The sequence below is a fragment of the Sapajus apella genome, unplaced genomic scaffold, assembly GCF_009761245.1.
Source record: "Sapajus apella isolate SASKATOON/1434 unplaced genomic scaffold, GSC_monkey_1.0 scaffold13, whole genome shotgun sequence".
Classification (NCBI taxonomy): Eukaryota; Metazoa; Chordata; class Mammalia; order Primates; family Cebidae; genus Sapajus; species Sapajus apella.
The window spans coordinates 20,639,482-20,665,314 of NW_022436953.1; the positions used below are offsets into that span (position 1 = coordinate 20,639,482).

The 25,833-nt window shown below is 37.8% G+C and overlaps 1 protein-coding gene and 1 long non-coding RNA gene across 2 annotated transcripts in view; both read right to left on the reverse strand.

Annotated features, from left to right (window-relative positions):
* The window catches only part of PDZD8 (PDZ domain containing 8), a 107,042-nt gene that overhangs the window by 74,032 nt on the left and 7,177 nt on the right, over positions 1-25,833 (reverse strand). The window lies entirely within an intron of this gene.
* On the reverse strand, positions 1,295-14,154 carry LOC116553993. The gene is made up of 2 exons (XR_004269995.1): positions 7,883-14,154; positions 1,295-1,407 (listed from the first exon to the last, which is right to left on the reverse strand). It is a non-coding gene; the product is annotated as an uncharacterized LOC116553993 (long non-coding RNA).

The following is a 25,833-nucleotide window of genomic DNA, read 5'->3' on the forward strand; positions in this document are numbered from 1 at the left end:
GTCTCCACAATTCTTGATCTTAACCCGGACATTCCTTTCTATTGATCCCAAGTTTTAGATAAACTCAACCATCAACCAGAAAATTTAAAAATCTACCTTTAAGGTAGAAGATGCCCCTGTCAAGTTGTCCCACCTTTCTGGACCAAACCAATGTACTTCTTAAATGCATTTGATTGGGGCCAGGTGTGGTGGCTCATGCCTGTAATCCCAGCACTTTGAGACGCTGAGGCAGGCTGATTACCTGAGGTCAGAACTTTGAGACCAGCCTGAACAACATAGAGAAACACTATCTAAACTAAAAATACAAAATTAACTGAGTGTGCTGGCACATGTCTGTAATCCCAGCTGCTCAGGAGGCTGAGGCAGAAGAATCGCTTGAACCTGGGAGGTGGAGGTTCTGGTGAGCCAAGATCACATCATGGCACTCCAGCCTAGGCAACGAGAGCAAAACTCTGTCTCAAAAAAAAAAAAAAAAAAAAAAAAGGATTTGATTGAAGTCTCATGTCTCCCCGAAATGTATAAAACCAAGCTACCAAGCTGCACCCATAATCACCTTGGGCACATGTTCTCAGGACCTCCTCAGGGCTGTGTCATAGGTCATGTCACTCATATTTGGCTCAGAATAAGTCTCTCCAAATATTTTACAGAGGTTGACACCTTTTTTCTGTGGACAAAACAAATGGAAATTCTGTAGTCAAAAAGTACAATAAACGAAATAAAAAAATTACAGAGGAATTCCTAACAGTACATATGAACTGGAATAAAAATTAGTGAAACCCATAAGGGAGAACCAGGAGAGGAAAGAGACAAGGCAGTAGAAAAAGTATTCCAAGAAATAAAACAGGCAGCCAGTAGGTCCTGAAGCCACAAGGATCAGATATTATATGATTCAATTCATATAAAAATCCAGAATAATTTATGGAGACAGAAAAGTAAATGAGGGGTTACTTAGGACTGGGGGTAGGTAAGGGATTAGGAGGATGATAGCTAAAGGTTATGTTTTCCTTTTCAGGCAATAAAAATGTTCTAAAACTGACTGTGGTGATGGTTGCACATATACGTGAATATACTAAAAGCCAATTAAATTGTAAGCTTTAAACAGGTCAACTGTATGACATAAGAATTATATTCCAATATAGCTGTTAAAATGAAAACCAATAACCCAGGTACCCAGAAATAATTTTTGTCACTGCTTTAATGTATAAATGTTTGGTTAGAATTGCTTAATACAGTGAGTTCCAAATTTATCTTCAAAGAATCAGTATGCCAGTATGTTCAGTTTCTATGCTCTTTGTTCTCCATTTTAAAGTTCAACTTCCTTGTTCCCTTCCTCTCCTTGCCTCTAATATCAGTAAACAACCTTCCCGCCAGCTCTAATCAGTAGTTCATATCTATATCCCTGGTCACCTGTTCCATCCTGAGTCACCGCTGGTCACCTGCTCTGTCCTGAGTTATCTCTGGTCACCTGCTCTGACCTGAGTCACCTTTAGTCACCTGTTCTGTAACCTTTGTTCCCTAACCGTCTTTCCCCATCACTCTGGCTTGTACCCCTGCTCTCTTTAAAATAGCCAACAGGAATTAGCTTAGACTGTGTGGTCCAACCCTAGCCAGCAGGGGAATGACACAGCAGTAGGGGTGACCCATGTCAGGGATAAGTCCTTCCTTCTCCTTCCCTGTTCAGGTGTGCTCTCACCATTGCTCCATTTGCAAGATGCACCCTTCTATAGAAGTGAAATTTGCCTTGCTGAGAAAATTTATGTTCGAGTGCTATTTCCTTTGTGGCAGCAAAAATTGGCTTCTAACAATTTGGTGGCCCATACAGGGAGCCCATTCTCCTCTGAGGAGCAGGCCTCTGGTTGCCTCTCGTGGGGAGACGTGTCCCATTGCCTCATTGTGGTGGCCTCAGGATGAGAGATTATTTGTACCTGGTGTGACAAATAAACCCAGACTCTCAGCAGTGCAGAAAGAAACTGGCCGGTGACCTGGGGGAAAGGATCCTTGCATACCATAGCGACCAAGTAACTCTGTGCACAGACCAAGGTAAGAAATGTCATAAAGGCGATAAAGTATTTCCTTGATAGTCCAGATATTCTGGAGGTTGAATGTTGGTCAGGATATTCTGGAGGTTGAATGTGGGTGTGAATGATCACAAGCACTACTGCTTGAGGTGCTGCTTCTGTGAATGGTACTAAGCACTAGTGGGTCCTATCTGTGGTTCCATGGTCACCTCGTGCAGCTTAAGGCAGATCCTGCTGTGGGGTTTATACCAGCATGCCGATGCCAAGAGGGACCTAGATCTTCTCTGGGGGAGCAGCCAGAGTGGACAAAGTGCAAGAAGAATGCAAGGAGCCTCCAGCAGGTGGGACTCAAGGATAGGTGAGACATTTCCGATATGAGAGATTGAGCCTAACCGGTACCCAATATGGGAAATACCCCAAGCAAGACAGGGGAAAGAAGGATAAAGATGGTAACAAGGATAGCCCCCTAGGTCTCATGTTAAAATACTGGAAGGATAATGAAACAACTAAACATAGAAAAAGTAACAAATGATAAAATATTGCTCTCTTATTTGGACTCAGGGACCCATCCTCAAACCCTGAATCTTATGGCCAAAGTTTGGGTTGAATGAGGATGTAATGTGTCAGCATCTAATTCAATATGTTAACGTTAAAAGTCCAGTTTCTCAAGAAAAAGTGGACTGTGCTCTTTGTTGGAGCCAGGGACCTATCCTTTTTCCCTTGAAAAAAACTAGGGAAGAACCCAATCTGGCACCTCAAAATGAAAAGTCAGAGAAGCCAGTGCCCATGACTAGACTCTAGTTCATGGGATCCCCTAGACCATCTCCCCCCACTCAGTGTCCCCAATCCCTCTCCCCAGGTAGTTGCTGCCACCCCATATCTGATTCCAGATCCTTCACCGGCCCATGTTATCCCTCCTCCTTATAACCCTGACTCTTGGGAATTACTATACCACAAGCCTGTTCCCTCCCAGTCCAAATGCCCTTCTCTAAAAGGACTCCAGTGGAAGGTAGAATAATGTAAAAGGCATATTCAGAATTTCTCATTTCCCTCCGCACTTAGGGAGTTAGCCCCGACTTTCTTCCCCTTAAAGGAGGTGCCTCAAGGAGGGGGAGCTATATTGGCTTTGCAAATGCTCCCTTGACCAGTTTAGAAGTCCAGAGTTTAAATAAGGAGCTTAAGCCACTACTAGATGACCCTTATGGAGTGGCAGATCAAATTCATCAATTTTTAGGACCTCAGCTATACACTTGGGTCAAGTTAATGTCCATCTTGGGCATCCTCTTTTCAGGGGAAGAAAGAAGCATGATTTGTAGGGCTTCTATGGTCGTTTGGAAATGTGAGCATCCTCCCAGTCATAATGTTCCTGTTGCAGACCAGAAATTCCCCACCCGAGACCCCTGGTGGGACAGTAACAATGCAGATCACCAGGAAAACATTCAGGACCTAAGGGAGATAATAAAAGGAATTCAGGAATCAGTACCCCAAACCCAAAATCTTTCTAAAGCATTTGATATGCAACAGGAAAAGGATGAATGGCCTTTGAGATTCCTTGACAGACTGAAAGAGCAAATGAGACAATATGCAGGCCTTAATATGGACGATCCCCTAGGGCAAGGAATGTTAAAACTCCAATTTGTCACTAAAAGTTGGCCAGACATTTCAAAAAAATTACAAAAGATAGTAAATTGGGAAGACTGTCCCCTACGTGAACTTCTCAGAGAAGCTCAAAAGGTATATGTGAGGAGAGATGAAGAAAAGCAAAAACAAAAGACAAAATTTGTGTTATCCACCTTCCAACAGATGGCTCCAAAACCATGTACTTCTAAATAGAGCTTCCAGGGAGCCAGAAACCATAAAGGGTCCAAACCCTTCTTTAAACGACCCCAGCCTCCATCTGGAGGACCATGACCCTCAATTACTAGGCCCCCTAAAGAGTATGGGGGAGCAAGGTCAAAGAATCCCAGAACTGAGAGAAAGGAAGGGCAAGATAGGTGCTACAAATGTGGAAGAACGGGTTGCTTCAGGAGAGAATGTCCTGATTTAAGGAGAAAGAAGCCCTTCCACTCATTACTTTTAAGGAAGAATAATGGGGCCAGGGGCTCTTTTATCTTGAGTACCACCAGGAGCCCTTGATGAATTTAGAGGTGGGACCTAAACATGAGTTTATCACCTTTTTAATCATCTCTGGAGCAGCCCATTCCTCCATTTGCTTCTCACCCCCTTATATTGCCTGTTCTTCAGAAGACCTTTTAGTCTCTGGGATAAAAGAAGAAGGGTTTAAAGCAAAAGTTTAGAGAATACAGAAGTTAGACACTAGGATTGATCAGCTCATAGTCAGTTTTTGTTAATCCCTGAAGCAGGGACTAACTTATTAGGGAGGGATTTAAGTTAAAGTTAGAAATAGGCCTACAAGTCAGCCCAAGAGGAATCTTCACCTTATTAAACCTACTCACCATTGCAGATGAAAAATATATGATTCCTAATATCTGGTCCAAAGAGGAAAACTGAGGGAAACTCCGAATCCCTCCAATCCACATCAAGCTAAAAACGCCTGGAGAAGTAGTAAGGTGGAAGCAATACCCCATTCCTGTAGAGGGGAGGATAGGGTTGAAACCTATAACTGAAGGCCTTATCAAAGATGGGCTTCTCAACCCCTGAGTGTCCCCTTACAACATCCCAATACTGCCAGTCAAGAAACCAGATGGGTCATACTGATAGGTACAGGACCTTAGAGTTATCAACCAAATAGTCCAGACTATCCACCCCGTTGTCTCCAATCCTTATACCATTCTCAGCAAGATTCCATATAATCATCAATGGTTTACTGTAATAGATTTACAGGATCCTTTTTGGGCATGTCCCCTGGCTGAAGACAGCTGAGACATATTTGCTTTTGAGTGGGAGGATCCCCATTCAGGGTGGAAACAATAGTATCTATGGACAGTCTTACCCCAAGGGTTTACGGACTCCTCTAAACTTTTCGGCCAAATTTTAGAACAAGTATAAGAAAAAATTGTCATCTGAAAACAAATATGCTTGCTTCAGTATGTGGATGATATTCCTATATCTGGTGAAAATACAGAGAAGGTAACTGACTTCTCTACACATATTCTTAACCATCTGCAGTTACAGGGGCTACGAGTTTCAACAGGAAAGCTTTAGTATGTAGAGCCCAAAGTTAAGTATTTAGGCCACTCAATAAGTGCAAGCAAGTAAAGAATACAGCCTGAACGAGTTGAGGAAATCGTGTCCCTACCCTTGCCTCAAACTAAACAAGAACTCAAGAAATTTGGGGGGTTAGTTGAATATTGCCACTAATTGATTGACTCATATGCACTACACAGTAAACTTTTATATCAAAAACTTGCCCAGAAGCCTGACCGTCTCCTGTGGACTTCTGAGGAAGTCAATCCAGTTGAGGAGCTGACAGAAAGGCTCAAACCTTACCCACCCTAGAAAAGCCATTCCACCTTTTTGTTAATGTGGACAGTGGAGTAGCTCTAGGGGTGCTTACTCAAAAACATGGCTGCCAGGAGCCCATGGCCTTCCTATCAAAGGTCTTAGATCCAGTCACTGTGGATGGCCTCAATGCATCCAATCCATTGCCGCTACGGCAATATTAGTCAAGGAAAGCAGAAAGTTAACCTTTGGAGGAAAATTGACAGTAAGCACACCTCACCAAGTTAGAGCCATCTTAAACCAGAAAGCAGGGAGATGGCTTACTGACTCAAGAATCTTAAAGAATGAGGTCATTCTGTTAGAAAAAGATGATTTAACACTAACCACTGATAATTCGCTCAACCCAACAGGTTTCCTAACAGGGAATACAAACCTAAGGAGAGAGCACAGACATTTAGATTTAATTGATTACTATACAAAAGTTAGATCAGACCTAGGAGAAACTCCCTTTAGGATGGGACGACACTTATTTATAGATGATTCCTCCCCAGTGGTTGAGGGGAAAAGACACAATAGGTATTCAGTAATTGATGGAGAAACTGTAAAAATAGAGTCAGGAAAATTGCCTAACAGTTGGTCTGCTCAAACTTGCGAGCTGTTTGCACTCAGCCAAGCTTTAATGTACTTGCACAACCAGGAAGGAACCATCTATACTGACTCTAATATACCTTTGGAGCGGCTGATACATTTGGAAAAATTTGGACTGAACGAGGTCTCATTAATAATAAAGGTCAAGACCTTATTCACAAGGAGCTAATCACCCAAGTATTGAATAACCTTCAGTTGCCGGAACAAACAGCTATTGTCTATGTTCCTGGATACCAGAAAAGCCTTTCTTTTGAAAGTCAAGGAAATAACCTAGCAGATCAGAGACCCAACCAGGCTGCCGTCTCCTCTAAAATGCCTATTTTCCACTTAACTCCCTACCTTCTACCTCTTATCGTAATCCCCATTTTCTCTTCCACTGAAAAAGAAAAACTAATAAAGATAGTTGCTAAAGAGAATTCAGAAGGAAAATGGATATTGCCAGACCAGAGAGAAATGTTTTCCAAATCCCTTATGAGGAAAATCTTGTCCCAAATACATCAAAGAACCTTTAGTCACCTGTTCCCAGGCCATGTGTGATGCAACTCTCAGAGTTTTTGGGTGTATAGGAATTTATATCCTGGCCAAAGAGGTTACAGATAGCTGCTTAGTAACAAAACTAATAAACAGGCTCTAAAAGATTACCCTGCAGGGGAAGGAATCCAGGGTAAGACCTTTCCAAAGTATACAACTTGATTACATAAAAATGCCTCCAATAGGTCATCTAAAATATTTATTAGTGACAGTACATCACCTCACTCACCGGGTTGAAACTATCCCCTTTCCAAATGCAACAGCTAATAATGTAGTCAAGGCCCTAACTGAAAATATAGTACTCAAGTTTGGACTAATAGAGAATACTGATTCATACAATGGTACTCATTTCACCGCACACATCACTAAAAAGCTATCCCAAACATTAGACATTAGATGAGAATACCATACTCCCTGGCACCAACCTTCATCAGTGAGAGTAGAAAGAACGAATCGGACTTTAAAGAATTGCTTAGCCAACGCAGATTGGATAAATTACATTTATTACAACCAACAGCAGTTTATTAACTATCCTAGAGATGCTCTTAAAGGAATAGCTCAGCAATTAGGGGCTACTAGCCAGATGGCTTAGGAAAACAGAACAGCCTTAGACATGACATTAGTAGAAAGAGGAGTAGTTTGCGTCATGATTAAAACTCCATTTTGTACCATCATCCCAAACAATACCATCCTGATGGAAGTATAACAAAGGCTATCACAAGGTCTAACTGCTCTGTCCAATGAGTTAGCCAAAAACTCAGAAGTAAATAACCCCTTCACAGGGTGGCTAGAAAAAAATGGTTCAGTAAATGGAAAGGAATCATAGACTCAATTCTTACTTCTCTTTCAGCTGTAGTAAGTGTACTTGTTCTTGTTGGGTGTCCTGTCATACCATGCATCTGTGGGCTGGTGCAAAGACTCACAGATGCACCATGTGCTAAAACCTCCCTTAACTCTCCTCCACCTTATTCAGAGAAGCTTCTTCTTTTAGAGAATCAAGCAGAACAACTAAGCCAAGACATGTTAATAAAGTCTGAAGAGAAAGGTAGAAATTCAAGAGGAGGGTGCAGTTGAATATGGTGAGTTCCAAACTTCTTTCCAAGAATCAGCATGCCAGTACATTCAGTTTCTGTGTTCTTTGTTCTCCATTTTAAAGTTTAACTTCCTTGTTCTCTTCCTCTCTTTGCCTCTAGTTTCAGTAAACAACCTTCCCGCCAGCTCTGATCAGTAGTTCATATCTATATTCCTGGTTATCTGTTCCGTCCTGAGTCATACCCGGTCACCTGCTCCATCCTGAGTCACCTCTGGTCACCTGCTCTGACCTGAGTCATCTTTAGTCACCTGTTCCATAACCATGTCTTTCCCTTCAAAAAGACAGAGGTAAAGATGGTTATGGAACAGGTGACTAAAAGCTTGTATCCCTGCTCTCTTTAAATTGCCAATCAGAATCAGCTTAGACTGTGTGGTCTAACCCTAGTCAATAAGGGAACAACACAGCAGTAGGGGCGACCTGTGTCAGGGATAAGAACTCCTTCCTTCTCCTCCCCTGTTCAGGTGTGCTCTCGCCATTGCTCCATCTGCAAGATGCACCTTCTATAGAAGTAAAAATTGCCTTGCTGAGAAAAGTAATGTTTGAGTGCTATTTCCTTTGTGGCACTGAAAATTTGCTTCTAACAGAATTATCTGTTTAAATAATAAAATCATAAACAGACACAGCTCCATTAAAACAAATTATATCCCTTTTAATGCTTATGAAAAACAAATATTTACTGAATGGCTACCAAACCTGTTGCTGACTATATAAAGCACTTTATTTGCTCACTTAATCCTTACAACCCCAAAACTAGGCATCAGCACATTGTGTATAAGGAAAACAGTCTTAAGAGATCTCACACCTAGTAAATGCTAAAACTGGAACTTGTGTTAATCTGTGAAGGCTTCCATAACAGATCACACTCTAAGTGGCTCCGGAGGCTAGAAGTCCAAGATCAGGGTACAGGCAGGGTTGGGTTTTGGTGAGGCCTTTCACCTTGGCTTGAAGATGGCTGTCTTCTCACCGTGTCCTCTCATAGCCTTTTCTCCACATGCATAATCCTGTTCTCCCTTCCTCTTTTTATAAGGAAACCAGTTTTATTGAATTATTGCTCATCTTTATGATCTCATTTAATTAACCCTGATTACCTTGTTAAAGGATCTATCCCAAATACAGGTTGAGGGTTGGAACTTTGGCATATTTTATTAATTTTTGAGGGGAGCACAATTCAGCCCATAACAGAACTCAAATGTAACTCCAGAGCCTGATCTACGGTCCCTTAACTGACTTGATTACCACCCTGTTTTCTGCTGGAATACATGTTCTAAACCAAATCCGAAGGAACCTGACAAAGGAGGTTAATGGTTTTATATACATTACTATACTTGATCCTCCCAATAATGTGGTAAGGCAAGAATCACAAATCATTTCCTCATTTCACAAAGTTCAGGGAGAACCAAAAGCTTGTTGAAGACTACATCCTTTTATTAAAAAGTTAAATGAAGATACATGCCCACAAAATGAGGGCATAAAGCAAGATTGAAGAAAGTGATCCAAAAGCAGTGGATCTAAGTCAAGAAAGCAATGATGTCCTAAACGCAGATCCCTGGTGCGTGGCAAGCCAAGAGAAAACTCCAGTTTGGGGCCAGTGATGAAAGCTTCAGGAAGGAAATCTCCAAGAAATAAGAGGAAATAAATAGGATAGGCAGAAGGAATGAGAAGGGAAAGGAATACCCTGAAAATCTGGGTAAGTCAATTTGGTAAGAGAAAAAAATATTGCTTTGAATGGGACCAAGGTTACAAAACTGGAATATATAGAGAGAAGGAAACATCATCTGCATATTAGGCAGTTCTGCAATAAAAAATATTTATATTAGACATAATAATGTAAAAACACAGACTAAGAAAGACGTAACTATGAATAGAACATGTTATCAATTATATAAAAACGAGGATGGCCAGGTGTGGTGGTTCACGCCTGTAACCCCAACACTTTGGGAGGCTGAAGCAGGTGAATTGCTTGTGCTTAGGAGTTCGCAACCAGCGTAGGCAACATCGCTATTAAAACTACTTTGAAAATTGTAGTAATATCTACAAAGCCTATGACTCAGCAATCCTACTCCTTTATATACCCAAGAGAAATGTGCACAAATGTTCACCAAAAGACATATATAAGGATATTCATAACAACCCTGTCTATCAACAAAATGGACAGGCTGAAGTGCATTCACACAATGGAATACTCCACAGCAAATATAATGAACAAATTACATCTATATGCAACAACATGGATTAATCTCACAAACTACTGTTGAGCTAAAGACAACAAAAATGAGTACACACAGTATGATTCAATTTATACAAAGTTCAAATCAGGCAAACAACAAAAAAACAAAAATAGTGTTAGAAGTCAGGACAGTAGTTACTTTTAGGCAGAGGAGGAGAAGGTAGTGATACAAGGAGCTTCTTGGTTGCTGGTAATACTCTGTTGCTTGTTTTTAATGCTGATTTCATGAGTTTGTTCACTTTGTAGAAATTCATGGACCTAAATTTTCTGATTAGTACACTTTTCAGGTGGTGAGTTATATTTTAATAAAAGTTTAAAGAAAAAATATGCTTTTTTTCTTTTTTTGAGACTGGGTCTTACTCTGTTGCCCAGGCTGGAATACAGTGGTGTGATCATGGCTCACTACAGTCTTGACCTCCTGGGCTCAAGCAATCCTTCTGCCTCAGCCTCCCAAGTAGCTGGCACTGCAGATGCAGGCCACCACATCCAATTATTTTTTTGTATAGGTGGGGTCTTCCTATATTGCCCAGGCTGGTCTTGAATTCCTGGGTCCAAGCAATCCTCTTGTTTTGGTCTCCCAAAGTGCTGGGATTCTAGGAGTGAGCCACCACACTTGGCATGTTTAATTTTTAAATGTGCATTACTTTACTAAGTAAACTTAAAATACATATTTAAATTTATACTTGCAAGAGAAGCCAAGCCTTCTTCTCCTATGTAGATCTGAAAGAACCTTTTGTAACATCGAAAATATGTTTTACTTTAAGATGTCTCTTCAAGTTTGCTCTATAAGCATGCTGAATACCAGCTGGTGACATCTCCATCACATGGCAGCAGTAAAACTGTTTGCAAACACTACAATCTTTAGAGAGAAAGGTTTTACTACAAACCCAATGTAAAAATATGCAGAGGTCTAGATCTACCCTTAACTGCAATTGAGCTTTTATGTTCTTGCCAAAGTGATAAATCTGCTAGAGTTTTCAGATCAATAAGAGAAAACTTTGCAATAATTACAGCTAGTGAAAAAACATGGCTATCTTAATATGTAGCAGCAAGCCTGCTATCTCTAGAAATATTCAGGCAAAGGTTAGACGAGGATTTGTGAAGAAGACAAAAAGAACACAAAAAGAAGACAAAAGAACACAAAACTTAAAATCATATATATATATAGATTGTTATCCCCATCCCCCTCCATCCTTTTACTGTTAAAATTTCTCTTCTTTTGTTCTATGTTCCTCATTGGCCTGGTTTAGGTTTTTCACTGATTGCCGAGAACGTTGGGACTTCTGAAATTGTTTCCTTTCCTTAAAAAGAGTACTTTCTTAAACCAAAAACAAACCCTCTCTTTTTGTTGCTGTAAATAAAAAGCTACCTCACAGGACTATTACAAAGATTTAGAGTTCTCAGGTGAAACACCTAGTCAAGTTCGTGGCTTGTTATAAGCACACAAATTCTGGTTTTCCTCTCTTCTCTATGCGCAAGTATTATTACTTCAAACTGGCTTCCTCACTGAATCCCTGAAGATCCTAGAATGCCCTGATTCTGTTCCTTTGTGATCTCTCCTACCCACAATATACACTATCCCATCTCCCTATGTCTAAAGCTAAACTATTCTTTAACAGCTACCTCAAATACCATCTCACCTGTTTAACAAATAGGCTTACTTTAGGGAGACCAAAGTTAGATATTCAGATACTGCTGTCATATTTCAAACTCAGGAATACACATAATACTACATCATTTCTAAGGGAGAGAGTAAACAAGCAGCTATAAACGGGCAATTAGGAGTCCTATGTGGTTTATGCCTTTCAGTCAGGCAGTTTTGCCTCTATCACATTAAGAACTAGCAAAAATAAATGTTCTCCAAATTCTTCTACACCAACTATATAAACTAGATAACTCAGTGAGTGATCATTTTCAAAATGTTTCTTCATTTATTATGCTTCAGAGGCAGTACTCCTTCAAATAATGAGTTCCCCCTGCTGCATTAAAAATATAATTTGCAAAACCTCAATTACTCACAACTCTTATGGCATACATTATCATGCAAACTATGGCACACTAATGCAAAACTAAGTATAAGCCAGGAAGAAAACAAAGTACAATGGTTCAAAATACTCTTCATTTTCTGTACTGGTAAACTATGAATCTAAATTTGGAATTTTCAATTTTACTTAGACACTTCAATTCATATTACATTAAAAGGACAATTCATACACAAGGCTCCTCTATGTTTGCCAAGGCTAGTACTTCCATATTGCTCCTCCTGAGAAACTGTACCTGCTAACCTCTCTGATCCCATACCTATGTGGTAAGCTCCTTTCTGCTCTTGAAGTTCTACTTCAGTCGCCTTCTCTCTGTAACCTGTCCTTCCCCTTTGCCATCAGGTAATTGTTTCCTCACCTGTGTTCTAAAAGCACTTTATATACGCTCCGTTTTGCTACTAACCATACTATTTACTTATCTGTCTCCATCTTTCTAGCTCTCCTGCAAGATCCCCTCCTCCCAACTAAATTGTGAGTTGCCTGAGAAAAGAAAGCTTACATTTATAGGCAATATAGAACAGAAGAGCAGACTCTGGAGCTAGACAGTTTGGCCTGGAATCCTATTGTGCCACTTCCCAGCAATATAGTCTTGAGCAAACTTCTGACCTTGACCAAAATATAAGCCTCAGTTTCCTCAGAGGCAAAAGAAGGAAAACAATTACACCTACCTCACAGTGCTGTTACAAGAATTGCATTGAATAATGAAAAGCACTTAGTACCATGCCAGCAAATACTCAGCAGTATTACTGTTCAGCTTAAATTACAGGTATTAAACAAAATGCTGGCACATAAACTGGTACTTAGCATATACCCACTGAAATAAAGAAGCTACTTAATGTTATGAAATACAGCTCAAAATGGCATAACTTTTAATTACACAATACTTAAATTTTTCTGAAAATCTTCAGAAGTTTCTAGAAGAAGTGCCATTAAGGTGTTGTTAGTCGGCTCTATTACAATCATGATCTATTTTTTTAAATGTTATTATATGATCATTTTTCTAAGACCATATGGGCCTTGAGTCTTCTTAGAAAAGATAGTGTCTGAATCTCATTCATCTTTAAGTCATTATAATGAATAGATCCAGATCTCAGTTTAATTTGTAAACTATCGACTGGTTTATTCCATCTTCAATCCTTTTTTCTTCTGTCAACTGAGAGTTTCCTGCAGATTCTATTTTTAGAGACAATTGTGCTAAATCTAAAAATGCCTAATATTTAACATAATTTTCTTAACATCATTTAATAAGTTTTAAAAAAATGCTGAGACATTTGTGACATAAAAAGGAATAAGAAAAATTTAAAAAGGAAAAACTCAATTCGAAGATTATCATTAAAATCTGAAAATAAAGAAAACACACAAAAATACTAATTTATTCCACAGAAATAATAAAGGTAATTCCATAGATATTCAAAATTTTAAATCATTTCATTTTACTGACGAGAAATAAGTCTATTTAGACCTTAGTCTAAAAACACAGGTACACTAACATCCAGGCCCATGCTCTTTTAGGAATAAAGTTATATTTAAATGCTCCAGACTAACAATGTTAACTATAGTTTGCAGAAGTCATGTTATTGTTATTCTTAACTGCATTTACAAAAGCTAAGTCAGGCTGGTGTGATAAAAGAATAATATGTACTTTACCATTAATCTATCATTAAGGTAGATATCCTAATCTGGGAGAGGGGAGAGGGAAGTAATCAAGGGAAAACAAATGGGAAAAAGAAAAATTAAAAATAACCCAGATAGTTCATAAGTCACAAGTGGGTAATTAACGAGATTACTATTTGAAAAATGAGTTCATTTTGTCTCATCTAAAGTTTTGGAATACTCCCTGCCCCCACTTTCCTGATATAGAATCTTTTAACTTTCAAAAAAAACTAAGGTATTTAAAAATATAGAATGTTATTAAACTTACAACTTTTCACAGAGACAAACTTTTTTCCCTAGTAAAAGCAATAAAACAGTAAAATGTTTAAAGACAATAAAAGAATGCATTCAAGTCTAAATTAATTTACAAAGTTGAAATACAATATAAGATAATGCTTATGTTAAACTGCTATGTAGAAAATCAGGGCCAGGCATGGTGAGTTACGCTTGTAATCCTAGCACTTTGGAAAGCCAAGGCAGGTGGATCACTTGAGACCAGAAGTTCAAGACCAGCCTGGCCAACACAGTGAAACCCCTGTCTCTGCCAAAAAACACAAAAATTAGACAGGTGTGGTGGCATACATCTGTAGTCCCACCTACTTGGGAGGCTGAGGCACCAGAATCACTTTAACCCAGGAGATAGAGCTTGCAGTGAGCTGAGTCGCACCACTGCACTCCAGCCTGGGTGACAGAGAGAGACCCTGCCTCAAAAAAAAAAAAAAAAAAAAGAAAATCAGGATACACTGTTGAACAGAGCATGATCACTGCTATATAAAGCAAACCAAAAGTCTGTGATTCCAAAGTGTTAGGATTATAGGTATAAGCCACTGTAATCTGGTCCACACAGTAGCTCATGCTTATAATCCTAACACTTTGGAAGATGAAAGTAGGCGGATCACTTGAAGTCAGGAGTTCAAGACCAGCCTGGCCAACATGGTGAAACCCCACCTCTACTAAAAATAAAAAAAAATTAGCCAGGCATGGTGGCAGATGCCTGTTATCCTGTAACCAACGGACAGAGTGAGGGGTGGGCGCATGTCCTGAACACGCTCCCAGTTCCTGGATCTGAGGTCCTTGGCCTCTCTTACCCCAAAGAATGGGGAAAGGGGCCCCGGAGGCACAGTAAGCTTAACATTTGAAGAAATACTGTGGACCCAAAGAGTTTTGCAGACAGCAATTTATTACGGAGAGAGAGAGAAAGAAGGAGAGGCAGTTCTCACGCTGCTGTTGGAGGGGATCCAAAGAAGGAATCCCAATATGTAAGGATCAGCAGAGTTTTAACCCTGGAGTTATTCCCTCCTCATTCATGTTCTTGTCCAATGAGAGGGGTTCTTTGAAACTTCCTCTGGAGTGATTGATCTTTGACTCTGATACTGGATTGGCTGCTTGGTGCGCAACAGAGGCCCCTCCTCCCAGAGCTTTCCATTGGCTTTTTGGACGAAGCCTACCTGGATTCCTCTACCTAGCCCACGGGAAGGAAACCCAAAGAACTTTACATTCCTGGATTGGGGCGTGGATGGAAGCATGGCACTGGAAAACTCCTGCCCTTGAAACCATGCCCCTCATGGATTCAGGAAGAGAAGTTTTTTTTCCTTAACACAGTCGCTCAATCCCAGCTACTAGGGAGGCTGAGGCAGGAGAATCACTTCAACCGGGAAGGGGGAGGTTGTAGTAAGCCCAGATGACGTCACAGCACTCCAGCCTGTGCAACAGAGCGAGGCTTCATCTCAAAAACGAAAAAAAATACTATACGATCAAAAATGTGAACATTACTTGGATTATTGTTAAAATTTATTTTGTATCTGATAAAAATATGAGATATACATACTTAGTATTTATGGGTAAAATACATGGGTTTTGCTTCAAAATAATCTATGGGATTAAGGAGGAAGGGGAGTTAGAGATGGGGCATGAGTTGACAACTGTTAAAGATGAATGACAGATCATGAATGACAGATCATGAGTGTTCATCTTACTATTTTTTTTACCTTAGAACTATGTTTGAAATTTTTCATAATAAAAAGTCAAAATAAAAAAGTTCCCTGTTTCTTAAACCGTACACTGGATATGATATAAAAGCATGAGACCTGAGTTTCGATTTGAGTAAGTCATTTAAGCTTTTTGAATTTGTATTTATTCATTTATAAGTGAAATGTCACTATTATACTGTGAGAATTCAATGGATAATATGCATATAAAAGTATAGTATTCTACTAGCCGAAAGCAGTAGTTCACTAAATTTATTGGGGTGGTGCAAATATAATTGCAGTTTGCCATATAAAAGTAATGGAAAAACCACAATTACTTTTGCACCAACCTATGGTCCCCTTTCTTTCCCTTTCATTCCCCTCTCTTCTTTCATGGACTATAATATAGTTGTTGTTGTTTTTTTTTTTAACTGACTGCTGACCCTTAACCCTTACTGCTGCATTCCACAGCTACTTTTAATACCCACCATCCCTTATCTTTCTCTTCCCTCTGATTTTCTTCTCCTGGGTTTTCTATTATTTACTCACTTCTCAGCTTCTTTTTGACAAGGGAGTTTAAAGTAGTATTAAATCAATACTTGGTCTTGAATTTTGGCACCAATACTTACGAGCTTTGAGACCTTGGGCAAGCTACTTGGAACTCTGAGAGCCCCAGTTTCTTCACCTATGAAAGTATAATAATAATAATAACAGCACCTATTTTATAGAGTTATGTAAAGACTAGATATTTCTCATAAGGCATTTGGCCCAGTGAGGTGCTCCAGAAATATTCCCTATCAAACCTTCTATTTATCTATAATAAGGATGGTCTCCTATAGACATGTCAGGCAGCAAGCTTCTTCCCTTCCATAAGGAACTACTTCAGGACTCAGCATTCACCATGTATGATGGTCCCAGCTCATGGCTGTCTGTCGTCCTTGGGCTTCAGATTCCACATGGCCATGATTTCAGTCCCATGCTAGTTGATTTTTTAAAAATTGTGTGCTTTGTGATGATATCATTTGTAAGTGCAAGAGAATGAATTAACAATAGTCAGGGCTGGGAGCGGTGACTGACGCCTGTAATCCCAGCATTTGGGGTGGCCAAGGTAGGTGAATGGATTGAACCCAGAAGTTCCAGACCAGCTTGGACAACATGGCAAAACCTTGTGTCTACAAAAAACACAAAAATTAGCTGAGCGTGGTGGAGCATGGCTGTAGTCTTAGCTACTGGGAGGCTGGGGTGGGGGGATCACTTGAGCCCAGGCAGTTGATGTTGCAGTGAGCAATGAGTGTGCCACTGTACTCCAGGCTGGTTGACAGAGTGAGACTCTGTTTCAAAAACAACAACAGGCTGGGTGTGGTGACTCATGCTTGTAATCCCAGCACTTTGGGAGGCCAAGGTAGGCGCCACTTGAGGCTAGGAGTTAGAGACCAGCCTGGCCAACATGGTGAAACCCCGTCTCAACTAAAAATACAAAAAATTAGCCCAGCGTGGTGGTGCATGCCTGTAGTCCCAGCTACTCAAGAGGCTAAGGTGGGAGAATTGCTTGAGCCCAGGAGGCGGAGGTTGCAGTGAGCCGAGGTGGTACTACTATATTCCAGTCTGGGTGACAGAGTGAGACTCCGTCTCAAAAACAAAAACAACAAACAAACAAAAAGTCAGTATGTCTCTGTACCTTAGTTATCACTTTTGTAGTTCTGTATCATTAAGTTTTATAACTAAGCTCATATTAAAGTGAATATATTAGAAAACTGACTTCAGAAAACCGACAGAAAATTGTTCTATTTACGGAATTCCTTGAAGTGTACTCTATCATCCTTTGGGAAATTATTTTAATTTCTGTATTCCTACAGAGAAAAAAGTATTCTGGAATGGTTATCAAATTAATAATAAAGATAACAAATACTGTTGCAAAAAAAAATTTCTCCTGCTCATCCATATACCCTCTACCTAACATAAAATACTCACATTTATCCAAGCTCCTAATTCTGCATAGAATGATCAAGGTCCAAAATGCCTCACAATTTTCTCAAGTGGTTTTATATATATGCTGAACAAAAGAGTGATAATCAAGGGTGCAGGTCCCTCATAATAGAACATAACAGAGCTGGTGACTAAAAGATGAGTCAATGTTAACTGATAGTGTACGCACCAGAGAGATAAGGTATCAAATGAAACAAGTTGCTCAGGAAACCAAAGTAATTCTCTTGACTATGTCTGGCAAATCTCATATCTTCTCATGTTCATCACAATCCACAATGTAAGGGTCCCTTAAGATGGCCTATAATCAATTAAATCAAAATTCCGTTTTCTTACTGCTAAAAAAAATGGGCAAACCTAAACTCCTATTCTTTTCTGTTCTTCTCTACCAGCTCCCCTCAACACACAACTTTGAATAATATAAAAATGACCACTGTGTATATTTCTAGCAATTCTGTAAATTATGCAACTCTGATATATGTCCTTGATTCTCACAACTCATAATAATGTACAGTATTACAAGCCTTATTTTACAAAAGAGGAAACTAAAGATGAGGAAGCTAAACCAGCTTGTCTGTGATCATATACTAAATGGTGCAGTCAAAACTGTAACAAATCCACTCAAGTAAATAGTGCAGTCAAAACTAACAAATCCACTGAACCATATATGTCTTACAACAACAAAGCATGCAAGCAATACTAGATAGCAACTGAAAATAATGTACATATTAAACATTTTTAAAGCTGACTAAGAAAGTGAGGCAACAGAGGTGGCTTCTTTACATATGGGTAAAAATTAATAAACTTCAGGTCAAACTAGCGGTTCTCACACATTTTGTTCTCAGGACCCCTATAAACTTTTTTAAACTACTGAGGATTCCAAAGAGCTGCTGTTCATGTGGATTATGTATATTAACATTTCTCATATCAAAAATTACAAATGATAAAAATTTGAAACATAAGAATATACAAAGCTCACATTCCATTAGCTGTCAGGGCGATGATGTCATCAGATATTTAACTTCTGTAAAACTTTACCATGTATTTGTGAGAGAACAAGGGTAAGAAAGGCAGATAACATTTTTGTATTATTATGAAAATAATTTTGACTTGATTTGGTAGACCTGCCAACCCCCTGTCCCTCAAAGGTCTGGAAGATCCAAATCACACTGTGAAAAACCACTGAGTCAGACTGTAACAACTCTGAGCCGTGGCAATTTTTTTTTAAATTATATATTGTAACCCATTACCTTAACTTTAAGTATACTTTCTCACTACCAGATTTTTAAAAATTACCTTGAAAGGACTGTTTTAATTTACATCCTGTTAGCACTAACTCTCTCTGTAGTGTGTTGTTCTCGGACAAAGATGGTGTTAAACATTTACTGAATAAATTGAATCTCTTCTGAAGTCCTGTGCACTCTGGACAAAGATGGTGTTAAACATTTACTAAATAAACTGAACCTCTTCTGAACGCTTGTGGACTGAATGAGATAAAACACTCACTGAAGGAGATAAAGACTGTTGTGACTGTACTGAACTTGATGTACAGATCTTTTGTTCTTATCCTTATTCCCTAAACAATACAGTGTAACACCTATTTATATACCACTTACACTGTATTAGGCATTATAATTAATCTAGAGATGCTTTAAAGTATACAGGTGGATATGCTTAGGTTATATGCAAATACTATGCCATTTTATATCACGGAGTTGAGCATCTGTGGATTTTGGTATCCTGGTGGGGCTGAGAGGGTCCTGGGACCCATCCCCCAAGGATACTGAGAAATTATTATATTTTAAGATTATAACTGCAGCTTTCTCCTAATTTTTCTCTATCCAAATAAAAGCAAAACATCTTCTAAAGTATATAAATGATTTTAATACTATCTGTATCTCTGCATCCGTTAGTTTATAAGTATCTAACTAAAGTTAGAACTTACTAAAGGAAAATATTTATAGGATAAACAATTTGTATATCCTTATTTGAGAGAAATCCTTACATTAGACCTATGCCAGGATAAGATGCAACCTGCAGAAATAACAGCAAAGTGAATAATGAATAATGCTATCTTACATTTACATAATTCTTTTCTCTAAGAACTTTTAAAACTAGATTTTTCATTTCATTTAATCACAAAAATAACAAGTTCCACGACTTGTCCAAAGATATACTAAACCAACAAATCAGTATTAATTCCATAAATAAAACAGGAATTCCTCATCTTCCAATCCTACTGTTTCAGAGCAGCAGGCCAAGTTACTTTCAAGAGAAACCATACAGCATAGATATCCTTTAGACTCTAACAATTTTTACTAAGAGTCTGGTTCAATAAATGCTTATTGAGTGGCATGATTCTCAGAATTATTGAGTCCAAATCCTAACTCTGTAGTACTACAAAGTTCAAATATTTAGAGTAAGCAACTTACTGAAATATTTTAAGTAGGTAATTTACTCAGTTACTTTAAGTAAGCAATTAACCTAAAAATGGGCTATAATTTAGATATACTGTATTCAATTGACTTTATTTTACAGACTAAGACTGTCAAGAATTTTCTCTTTATATTTCATTAATCTCAAAATATCTGAAGCATACCTACCACTCCAGCATTAGTAAACAAAAGGACACATATTTTACTACAAATATTTAAATTATTCCCATAGCAACAGTTTGCCACTCTGGTCCTGATTAAAATCCAAAGAGTTAAACATTAAGAACTAATAAGATTTCCAAATACTGAAATACATCAGATATCACCAGTCCTAAATTTTATAGAAAATAATATTATACTTCATAATGGTGAGAACAAAATAAGATTTTCAGTGCACTATAAAAATAATTATCATACAAATGAAATTTGCTATAACAGAATGGCTCTTATTTTAGCCACAGCAGGTTTCAGAGAACAAAAAGTTTTGAATTATTTATTTGCATGACCAAATGACTAAGGTAGTAAGACTGTGTAGTCAGCAACTACAATCATCCTTAGTAATGAGTGTTAGTATAATCCAGTATGTATGAAAGACTATTGTGTAAAAACGGACAAAAAATTAGCATACAACATAAACACCAGCTGCTCTATTCAGGAGTTAATTGATGTCTCTAATAGAGATTCTTGTAGCCAGCTACTAAATAGAAATTATATCTATCACTGCTACTTAAGATTTTACAGCAAAAAACAATAGTCACTTATAATTGTAGATTATAAAGGTAGGATATAGAGTTCATCCTAGGAGAAACACCATTTCTAAACGTAGTTAGGTTGCAAATATCTGTTTAGCTGGTACCTTACCAATGACCCAACATACATAATAGGTACTTAATACAAAAGAATAAACCCAATTAGGACATTTTTACTCTGCTATTCAAGCATTTTTGTTTTTAAGTACATAACAACAAGAACTAATAATGCTGGAAAGTGAAAAATTTTTCTAGCTCTTCTATCAGAGTTACGCAAATCAAAGTCCAGACATGCACTACCCCACCCACCATATCAGCAACTCCATTCTCCCTAAAGTACGTGAAGAATTCACAGGCATACTCAATATGCTGATGAGAGAATAAAGAGAAATGTGTTCTAAAGCATTCTGCTGATTTCGTGAAAATTGGCAATTATGCACCAGACTAGTAAAAACAAGTTTCATTGTTAATCAATCAAAGAAAAGTATAATCTACAGTTTATCACTATTGACCTTTCTAAGAATGTGAAATTAAAAACCAAGTCTTCTGGAGTGTCACAGAAGATTGCAAACACACCTGTGTTTAGTATTTTGTTTGTGTGTGAGAATGAGAGATGGATACTGTGCCAGTATGGTGACTGGACATACCTTGAATTCAACATGGTTAACTGTTGGAGATCTCAATTAGCATAGTTTATGGGTGTGTGTGAAGAAGGCACTCCTTCAATACTGATTTCACAATAGTATTGGGTTACATGTCATCAGCCTGTGTTTTAATGACAACCTCTAACCATTAAAAAAAGTTAAAATATGTTCCATAAATTCTGTTTAAGAAACCCAGCAAATACAGGTATTCTTTAGAGAGACTGAATTCAAAATCACAGTAGTCAGATACGTATCTGAGTTTACTTTGCGAAAATTCATCACTGTACATTTAGGAGTGGGACAGTTTCTGTACATACATACATACACACACACACGCACACACACACACACACACACACAACTTCAATAAGAAGTTTAAACAAAAACAAATTCCAGCATTTAAAGGGCTAACCCACTTTTTTTTTTTTTTTTTTTTTTTACATATTATGTTGAAAGGTGACATTTAAAAGTGACCTGAAAAACACTGGAATGAGCTCTTTGGCTATCTGTGGGAAAAACACTCCAGAAGAAGGAACAGCAAAGACCCTGTGGTGGGAGCATGCCTGGAGTATGAGAACAGCAAGGAGGTATGAACAAATTAAGTGAGACATAGTGATGAAAGATAAGGTCAGAGCCAGAGAGAATGGCTGAAGAGTAAAGCTGTGAATGAGTTGGATTTATACATATTATCTGAAGGGATGTCCATGTTACACTTCACAAAATAATTTGCAGGGTCACATTCATATTATACTCTCATTTGACTAAAGACAGAGGGAAGGAGGGAGTGAAGGTGGTGGTAGGAGGGAGGGAGAGGGAAGAAGGTAAGAAGAGGAAAAGAAAGAGGCACCTCCTCAGTATATATAAGAAGCTTGTATATTTATGTTTGAGCATACAGTTAGGTTCAGACCTCAAACTTAACATGAGTATATCAGGAGATAAAATCAAAATGGAAAGGAGTAGATTTTTAACTTCTTTCTGCCAAAAAAAAAAAAAAAAAAAAGCCAAACCCCCTCCAAAATCAAAAGTACAACAAAATCTACCATTTACACAGAGATACAGGTTAGGAGACGTTTATGGTGCCATTACTTACATTAGTGAGAAACTGAAAAATCAACAAGGAATTGATTAACTTTTGGTACTAATGGTCAATGTAATTATAAGCACCTATTAGAACAAATGAAGTAGGTATATTTAGAAAACCCAAGATATCGGCTTAAAAAAAAATGCTAACAAGTATTATGATCCTGGTTTTATAAATTAATAACAAATTATAGTAATTTAGAAAAATATGGAAGAATAGTCCCCAAATTTAACAATAGTTTTAAGAAAAGATATTGCAGAAGATTTTCACTTTGATATTACATATTTTCTAACTGCTTGCATTTTTAAAGTGAACTTGTCACTCATTTGAAAGGGAAAAGGATGTAATGTGTCACCTAGAAGATATCTGATATATATCTAGTAAAATTAGTACTACCCATCTAGAGGTAAATAATTAACATTATTTACCACATTTTCCCCCAGTACAAATACAGGAAGTGTATAGTTTTATGGCAGTCTTAGCAATCTGGCAAGAGAGACTTTGAAGCTACTCTGTAAAACACCTGCTAATGAGCAGGTAGTTGACTTTATAACTTTCCAATTAAGTGTGATGTGCTCTGATGCCATGCCAAAAGTGTCAGTGTGTCCTATGACTCTGAGGTAAGAATACAGTCATTTAATGACACTTGTTTCCTGGTGACACTGTTCTCAGAAAACAGAGAATATGATGGGAAGAAATGTCAGTATTTAACTTTTAAACAATGATTTAGTTATGAGAACCGTAACTTGAAATTTCATATATTCTTATTTAACTATTGATCTAGAGTGTCTCAGCCTGCTATAGGGAATCTTACCAAGAGGAAAAAAGTAGAAAAATTAAAAAGACATGATACATTTCGTAGGATAAAGGGATTACCCCCGACAAGCTTTTTTAAAAATGTCTAAGCCATATGAATCCTTATATAGTCTAAGAAGGTAAGCAAAATAATTGTTTAATATTTATTTTAGCATGTTAGTTTTAGTTCTATTTATTGTATACTTCTGTCTGTGTTTATTTTTCAACCTGGAGTCTAAGGACCTTACAAAAGCTTCAAGGGAACTATGAAATTAAGTAAATTTTTTTTCTGCAGAAAATTTGCTTTCTGCAGAAATTTTCCACAGGTTTCCAAAGGATAGAACCCTCAAAGATTTAAAAGTACTTTTAGTGTGTGGGTGTGTGTGTGTGTGTGTATACACACACACATATATATACATATATTCTTTTTTTGGTAAACATTATAACAGTTTGTTGGCGGGGGCAGAGTGTATTTTTAGGGTTTTTTAAAGTTTAGAGCAGGGATCAGTTAATCTTTTCTGTAAACGGCCAGATAGTATTTGTGGGTACACTTGGTCTATCACCACCACCGCCACCACCAGCACTAGTACTTCTTTTAACAACTTCAAATATAAAGTTTAAGAATGCAAAAATCATTCTTAATGCAGGGCCTAACAGCAGCTAGTTTGCAGACCCCTGGTTTAGAATAACAGTTAGTTATCTCTGAATAAATAATACAGCATGAGCTCTGGAAGTCCAGGACCTTCTAAATTGAGGACTTTATGTCACTAATCCTCTGTAAATCTCATATTTCCACATCTGTAAAACTGAGATACCAACCTCTCCCACATAGGAGTTTTAACTATTAAGTGAGATTGCAACTACATGGAAATGCCCACACAGTGCCTAACGAATACTTAGCAAACAGTGTTTTACTACCCCCACCCTGCTCATGTGATAGGTTGTTAGTAATACTTATAAGTCAATGTTTAGTGTTTGATCAGGCATGCTCCTTTAACACAATCTACTTTATAATGATCTGCTTTGGCTATTTCCAGGAACAAACTGTGGCTTTTTAGGATAACTGTGGCCGAGATTGCACCACTGTACTCCAGCCGAGGCAAAAGAGTAAGACTCCGCCTCAAAAAAGAAAAAAGAAAAAAAAATCCACAGCCTCCTCATAATAACCATTCTTCCCAAAATAAGTAAATCAAATTTCTAGAGCAAAGATGTAATTTATCAATACATTATTTTCCATCCAAAGTGTTTTAAAAGCTGAAATTAAAATAGTTCAAAGCAGCTCAAGTAAATCCAATGTGAAAGAAGTAAAATCAGCACTAAACTGGAGTACACTTAGGTGTACTAAGAAACTAATGTGGTGGTTCATGCCTGTAATCCCAGCACTTTGGGAGGCTGAGGCAGGCAGATCACCTGAGGTCAGAAGTTCAAGATCAGCCTGGCCAACAATGGCAAAACCCTGTCTTTACTAAAAATACAAAAATTAGCCAGGCATTGTGCCACATGCCTGTGGGAGGCTGAGGCAGAACTGCTTTAACCTGGGAGTCGGAGGTTGCAGTAAGCTGAGATCATGCCATTACACTCCAGTCTGGGGAACAGAGTGAGACACTGTCTCAAAAAAAAAAAAAAAAAAAAAAGCTACGGTCACAATGTATTACATATAGTACAACAGTAATCAGGTGTTAGCCTTAGCAGAGTAGAGATATTGATCTCTCCTATTCCAGTTTCTCACAAAACTGGAGGGCTTAAATATATCCAATGCCACTAAAATGAGCTTTATGTGCTCTTTGTTTTCCCTAGAAAGACTAACCCTTTAAAAGCATGAACTAGTTTATAACGTTTTTATCACTTTTAATATACCCACCGTAACACTAGGTAGTATGCCCTAAGCACTTACTGAAAATAAATAACTATTTTTAAAATGATATAATTATTCATCTCTAAGAATACGGTCTTATAATTCAACTTACACAGAGATATGAAAAGAGATATAGAGATATGAGTAACAGTACAAGAAAAAGCACAACAGGTTAGAAATTAGTTATTACAAGATTATTCCAGGATAGCTAGAGTAATGCACAATGCCGTTGTCTATTCTCCCCAAGAATTAAAGATTAGTTACATTCCCTATCAACATTAGTAAGTAAAACTATCATTATTAAACCCACTGAGGAATTTTAGTAGCTATTTTAAAGTATTTTCCAATCTGTAATAGAAAGAAAAAAAGTAGGAAAAAATAAATATAACATATTACACTTGACTTTACAAATGATTTTGTCAATTTTCAGTGAATTTACTTCAAAATATTTTGAGATATGAATTACTCAATTCATTAAATTCAAATATAATGTCAATAAGGAGATGTTCCCATTTTTGGAGATCAGAGAAGTAAATGCTTATATAGTTAATTATTAATAATCCATCTCACTAAAGCAAACCATCCACCAAACTCTAACAAAAAGCAGTGACTATCTACTTACTATCACTATATGGCAGAAAAATGGATTGCATTTCAAGGCATTTTATTTTTTCCAGCAGAATGACTTTTTAAAATTTTGTATTAGATTG